We start from the raw sequence: 6,934 nt of genomic DNA on the forward strand, positions 1-6,934 counted from the left end.
CTCAGTTTTCATTCCAGTACAGGGAAAGAATTATACTCAGTAAGTAAATGTAAAAATGGACAAAAATAAAGTTACTTTATGATTACTTTATGAGTTATCCTAGTGGATGATATATATACACAATTCATATATTATTGACACATATATGTGGTAAGATACATAAATATGCCTGGGAATAATACACACCAAGTGGTGGTTACCTGTAAAGGGGGGGAGAGGAATGGAGTCAGGTGCCCAGGGACAGAGCTAGAGTGAATAAATGGCTTAGTATTTCTTATAATATTTGAAATATCCCCCAAATTTTATAAAAAACAACCACATGTATTTGTCAATAAAAATAACCCTATCTAAATATGATGCACACCACTTAACATCTCTAGTATCATGATGAGCTTTGATAATTTGGACACAATTCCCACCACACCCTGGGATCTCACAAGGCTCTCTATTTCCAATTTCCTCTAAGCCTTCAGGCCTATTCATCTAGTTGGTCTCATTGATTGTTCTCATTATACAAAATGAGACAAGTGACTAAAATCCTAACCTCCTCCCAAGTTGATGGGGGGAGTGAAAAAATGTGGACAAATGGCTTTTCCTGCTTACAGGTATGTGAGTAGACCTTTAAAAGCCTATATAATAAAAACCTAATGTGCTAAGTGTCCGGTCATCTGGTTGGCCATTCAACCAATCAAAGCATAATATGCTAATGATATGCTAAAGCTGTTCAACTACTGGCTATGATGTGCAGTGATCACCACGGGGGAGACACTCTGACCGGTAGGTTAGCTTGCTGCTGGGGTTGGCCGATCAGGACTGAGCGAGATGGGCTGGACAAGCCCTGGAGCTCTCCTGCGGTCCCTCCCCAGCTGGCAAACCTCCCACAGCCCTCCCTGGCCCGAATTGTGCACCAGTGGGGTCCTTCAGCCTGGCCTGCGCCCTCTCGCAATCCATGCTGAGGGATGCCCCCTCCCCGAAGTGCACCAGGCCTCTAGTAAATGAATAAACTTCCAGCCTAGAAGCAGCCCATAACCAAGGGTAAAGTTCAGGGTCAAGCTGAATTTCTCACTTAGAGTAAACATGTCTAAGATGAAACAAAGCGAGGATGGGTGGGAAACTTATGACCTCATTTCCCCACAAGCAGGGGAAAGTCCAAAGTAACTTCAGCCTTCACAGAGCTCCCTGGGTCACATCCAACTCTTACTGATTCCAGTGAGTTAGCAGCTCAGAATGACAGCTGCTCACAGCAAGATCAGCTATGACAGACAAAATGACCCAAGGCATCTGGTTCTTGGTCCAAAAAATACCGACAATTAACCCAATTTTGTGACCGGTTTTCAGTATTTTCAGCTGAAATATTTCTATAACTGAACTGAACATAAACTGAAAAACCTAATAGTTTCTATCACTTTGGGATCCTCTAAAGATGGAAATATTATAAATAGTAAAATACCCAGGTAATGTCATGTGACTTGGAACATAGTTAATCATCCCATTCTTTAGCCTTCTGCTAGAGGGTGAATATTAAAGTCAATAATATGTTTGGTTTCACCAGTGAGAAACCTGTAAGAGGTGTTCGAATGAAGATACCTAGACAAAATGCCAGAAGTTCTTAAAGTGTCAAAAAGTTTTAAATTTCACATTTTTATATTAATCCGGGCCTTTTGTTATGTCAAATATTGATACCTCAAGAGCTGTATAATTTATACATGCTTCATGTAGAAATGAAAATAAAATGGTAACAATTACAATATAGTTTCATCTCTGTGCTCTAACTAGGGAGTTTTGAACTGAACATTTTATTTTTTAAATATATTTTTATTGATTTCGGAGAGGAAGAGAGATGGAGAGAGATAAAAACATCAATGATGAGAGAGAATCATTGCTTGGCTGCCTCCTGTATGCCCCACCCTGGTGATCGAGCCCACAACCCGGGCATGTGCCCTGACCGGTAATTGAACCGTGACCTCCTGGTTCATAGGTCAATGCTCAACCACTGAGCTACACTGCCGGGGGGAACTTAAAATTTTTAAATAAATCTTACTATATATCAGCTCAAGGAAACCATGACCTATATACAGATGAATCTCCATTGTATTCTAAGAGTTGTCCCTATGCAGAAAAATTACTTCAATAAACTTTAGTCTGAAGTGGAATGACTCATTTTATTAGTTATGTTACATTCTCAAAGTGTTGCCATATTTATGATCTATTAATACAAAGACAGGTAAGGCATTAAAATGAAAGCAATAAGTAAAATTTTGATACACTTGGGCAAGGCTGACCTTTATCTTTTTCCTGTGACTATAATCAAACCTTTTCCTATAGCTGTATATTTAAAAACAAAAGCATGTAGAAATATTAGTTTGGCCTGGTTTTCTCTTGGACCTATAGATGGCTCCCTAGAGCAAATTACATGGACCCTAATAAACATGAAGACCTGCCCAGACCTTAGACGTGTGCTTTTCATCAGATGCCCATGCAATAAAGGCACACGAATTTCTTGATGGGAAGGTCACATTCCTCTTTGACTGTTATCCAGAAAAAGCATTAAAAAAAATTGTTTTACTTACGTGCTAAATGCTGTATTGGCCATGGGTTTTCAGAAGATAAATTTAATTTTTTTAAAAAAAATTCCTAGTCATATATTCTGCAATGAGCAAATGAGAGTACAGTTTTTGTATCTCCTCCGTGTTTCTTCTGGAACTTATTCATTATTCCTACAAACGATGTCACATGTCACTTCCTCAGGGAGGCCCCTATAGGATGAATACTTGTGTTCTCCTCAATTTCATATAGTATTAAAATCCTAACCTCCTCCCAAGTTGATGGGATTGGGAGGTAGGGCCTTTGGGAGGTGATTAATTCATGAGGACAGGCTGCCTTCATAAATGGGATTAGTGCCCTTATAAAAGTGGCCCAGAAAACTCCCTTGTCCCTCCCATCATGTGATGTTAAAGTAGAAAGATGGCCATCTGGGACATGGGCCCACACCAGACACTGACTCTGTCAGCTCCATGACCTTGGACATCCCAGCCTCCAGAACAAAGAGGAATAAACTTCTGTTGGTTAGCCTGGCTGGCATGGCTCAGTGGCTAGGTGTGGACCTATGAACCAGGAAGTCACAGTTCTATTCCCAGTCAGGGCACATGTCCGGGAAGTAGGCTCGATCCCCAGTGGTGGGCGTGCAGGAGGCAGCCAAGCAATGATTCTCTCTCATCATTGATGTTTCTATCTCTCCCTCTCCCTTTTGCTCTGAAATCAATAAAAAATATATTTAAAAAAAATTTTTTTTATTGTTTATAAGTCACCTAATATATGGTACTTTGTTATAGCAGCCCAAAGGGACTAAGACAGATGCCTGCCCCAGCCATTTAAATGCCCTCAACCTCAACATTCTCTATCTGTTATCCAGCTTTATTTTATCACCACCTGACAAATAATTGGTATTTGTTTATTGCCCATCTCCCATCACAAGGTCTGTGTGTCCTATTCACTGCTTTATCTTTAGCACCTACACAGGGTCTGGTGCTAGATACTCAAATATCACTAGATGCTCAAGAAGTATTTGTTGAATGAAGAAATCAATGTGTGATTATTAGTGTTTTTGCTTGTCTCTCCCTCACTGCACTATAAGTTCTTGAGACAGGAACTATGTCTATTCATGTCTGTATTTCTAGCACCTAACACAGAATTTAGCTCATAATAAACATACTCAATAAATATTTTTAAATGAAAAAAAAAAAAGAAAGAAATCAATGTGTGCATGAGTGATAGGCACTCTGATAGATTTGGGGGACACTTCAGGAACTTCACAATCTAATAGGAGAAACAGACATGTTAACTGCCATATAGCATGATAAATGTTATATCAGAATAGTATGGGTATACTGGTGACCTAAATAAGGGGTAGTATGTTAGGGATAGTTTCACAGAGGAAGAGTTACTTCGCTGAGTCTTAAAGGATGCATGGGAGTTCATCAGGTGGTTAAAGGGAAAGAGAGAAGCCTAAAAAGAGGAACAGCATGTGCAAAGAAAGGAGACAAAATACCTCACGTCCTTAAGTAGTTCGACACGACTGGAGCAGAGTGTGAGGGAGGAAACCTTATACTACAAGAAAATCACTGTAGCACTGTTTCAGTCCCTAAAATCACACCTGCACCTGATGACCACCCTACCAGCACTTCTCTCAAGGGAATCTACTCCATCCTCCAACAGCCTTCCCTTCATTGCAGCTGTCCAGGCCTGAGGGCAATGAGGTGCCAGCCTACAGGTGTTCTGTGTACTCTCTGCCAAGGAAAATGTCAGAGTATGCTGGAGTGAGAAGGTATCATCTTTGCGTAAGGAGGTGGCAGCCTTTGACAGGTATCAATGCCCCTGCGACCTTATTGGCAAAGTTAAGGCAAAGAGGAGAGATGGCATCTCCAGGTCTTTGCCCAGGCTTGGGAAGCCTTTGTTAGAACTGAATTTGATGCCAGCTGTCTGGGACAGTTTTCTTTTCAGAAGATATAAGTACCTCATCGTAACAAACTGACTCTTTTTAGTTATTTCCAATACTGATTCTGTAGTCATGATAAAGTGGGGGTGAAGAAAAAGCATCCTCCTATTAACCATGAGAAGATGAGATACAGTACAGAGGTGGAGGTAGGGTTTACGTGTCTGTGCCAGAAACTAGGAGCATATTAAGACCAAACTAAGGGAAGGAGAGTCATCCCAGGCTCCTTTAAGGAAGTGGGTAGAAAAAAACAGAACATAACATTAAAGTTTTGGACATGCTTTTTTCGAGTTAAACAATATTACAAATCCACATGATTCCCTTTTACCTGTTAAAACTTGGAACTGTGATATCAAAACTTAGGTCTGAAAAGTTTACATCTGCACTGGGGACATGTGTGGGTTAATTTAATGTGCTTGAAATCAAGATGGGATTTGAGAAAAGGATGAGGAGCTAAAGTTTGAGGGGGAAAGGAATTAGGAATATCATGAATTGCCCAGATTTTACATTTGTCAGAGAGATCTAAGTCTGTCCCAGGCCTGCTGAGTTTTTCAGCATCCGGCCATACAAGCAAGTATGAGGTTTTACCACTGGTCAGAAAAATACTTGCAAATTCACCAGTCAATAGTTTTCCTTGTGAGGCTAAAAGAAAATATTCTAAGAGTACTTTTCTGCCTTCTATAAAAATCCAAACTGCCCTCTGACTTTCCAATCTTTAGTCCAAATCTTCATTTATTCAGAACTGGGGGGTTAAACTTTGCTTAAGTGTACACTCCCTAAAACTTAATGCTTTGGTTTCAGGATAGTGAGACCAAAAATGTGATGAAATTCAAAGGAAGGGAGCAGTGAGAAACAGCTGTTGACCAAATGAGCAAGGGCAGTGATGATATGAAAGCAATAATGATGATATTACCTTGTATTTCAAAAGCATCTTTCTGCAAAAAAGCTCACAATTTTGTACCGTTATGTATAGTTCATCTTTTCTCCTGGTGATGGAAAATAATTAGGTTCATTCTTATTAGTGTATATTTCCATAGCTATCCACAAGTATTTTGGCTGTTTCTATTTGCTGTGTCTTTAACTGCAATGAATTTCTTCATTGAGCAATATCTGGAAATTGCACTGACTTTTCACTTTCTTCAAATGCATAGGGTCCTACTTTCTATGTCCTCTTCAACTTGGAGCAGTAAGTTTCCTTTCACCATGTTTGCAGCTTCACATTTTACTTGTCTGAATTCATGTTAGCATGTTCATTTTGCTGTTTTAATCATCACAACTTGCCTGCAAATGCTGTCCTGCAGTTTCATTTATCACCGTCAGACTTCACCATCCTGCTATCATGATGTATGTATGTACTTCTCTTTTTTATGGGACTATTTTAATGCATGTCATTCCACTTATATGGTTGTGTAATTATTTTTAAAACGTCTTGACGGTGGGTGCACATCCATCAGGTGTTCCTGATTTTTCTCTTCATTCTACATAATGTAACTTACAACCTGTTTTTTTCCCCCACCTTTCTGAACTTCACAGTGCCATTTGCCCAACAAGTTCGTGCAGCTTCCCCAGGTAGCTCGATGTATTCTTTCTGGATGTCTCCTCACCAGGATAAGTTCTCCTTCTTTACATAGCAGAACTCTTTCTCTGCAGACTCATTTTACTCTAAAGTGGTTGTGTCTGATGAGTGTTAGTTGAAATCAAAGATCTTAGAAGCGAAAGCTCTCTTCCCCCCAATTTTTGATCTATCCCTTTGCCTTCAGGAAGACACATGTTCTCACTTATCAGGCAGTGCCACTGAAGCCCAGAGAAGTGACTTGTTTAAGGTCACACCTCTGTCAAGTAAGGAAGCAGAAGCTGGACTCCACCTCCCCAAGAGAGTTGCCGTGGGAGACTGGAGAAGGCAGTTTGCAAGGGAAATCTCTGAGTAAGTAAAGGAGGTCATTGGTAACGGTGTGGAGAAATTATTGGTACTTGGAGTCAAATCTGAACCACTTAAGGAATACTGTACTAATAAAGACCATTGAAAAGCTAGGTAGTGAGAATTGTGGAAGAATGGGACTGTGCTCAAACATAGCCCAGTGACCTAGTGTTCCAGCCACCGAATGCTGCATAACAAAGCACCCCAACACTTAGGGGCTTAACACAATATTATGCTCACTAATCTGCAGTCTGGGTAGAGTTCTGCAGGGACAGCTCTACTTCCTCCAAGTTAGCTGGGATAACTCAGAACCTGAGTTAGAATGGTCTAAAGGCTCCTTGAATTCAGACACCTGGGGGACAGAACAGCTAGGGCGGCCGGGCTCCTTGGACAGCGCTCTCTATCCCAGCAGGTCTGGGCGAAGCCTGAGAATCCGCACTCCTCGCGGGCTCCCGATGCTGTTGCTGCGGTCTGGTACTGCAAAGGTTTTTAGTTCTGGAGGTAGTGGCCATAGCTGAAGCCCC

This window comes from Cnephaeus nilssonii (genome assembly GCF_951640355.1).
Source record: "Cnephaeus nilssonii genome assembly, chromosome: 8".
In the NCBI taxonomy this organism is placed as follows: domain Eukaryota; kingdom Metazoa; phylum Chordata; class Mammalia; order Chiroptera; family Vespertilionidae; genus Cnephaeus; species Cnephaeus nilssonii.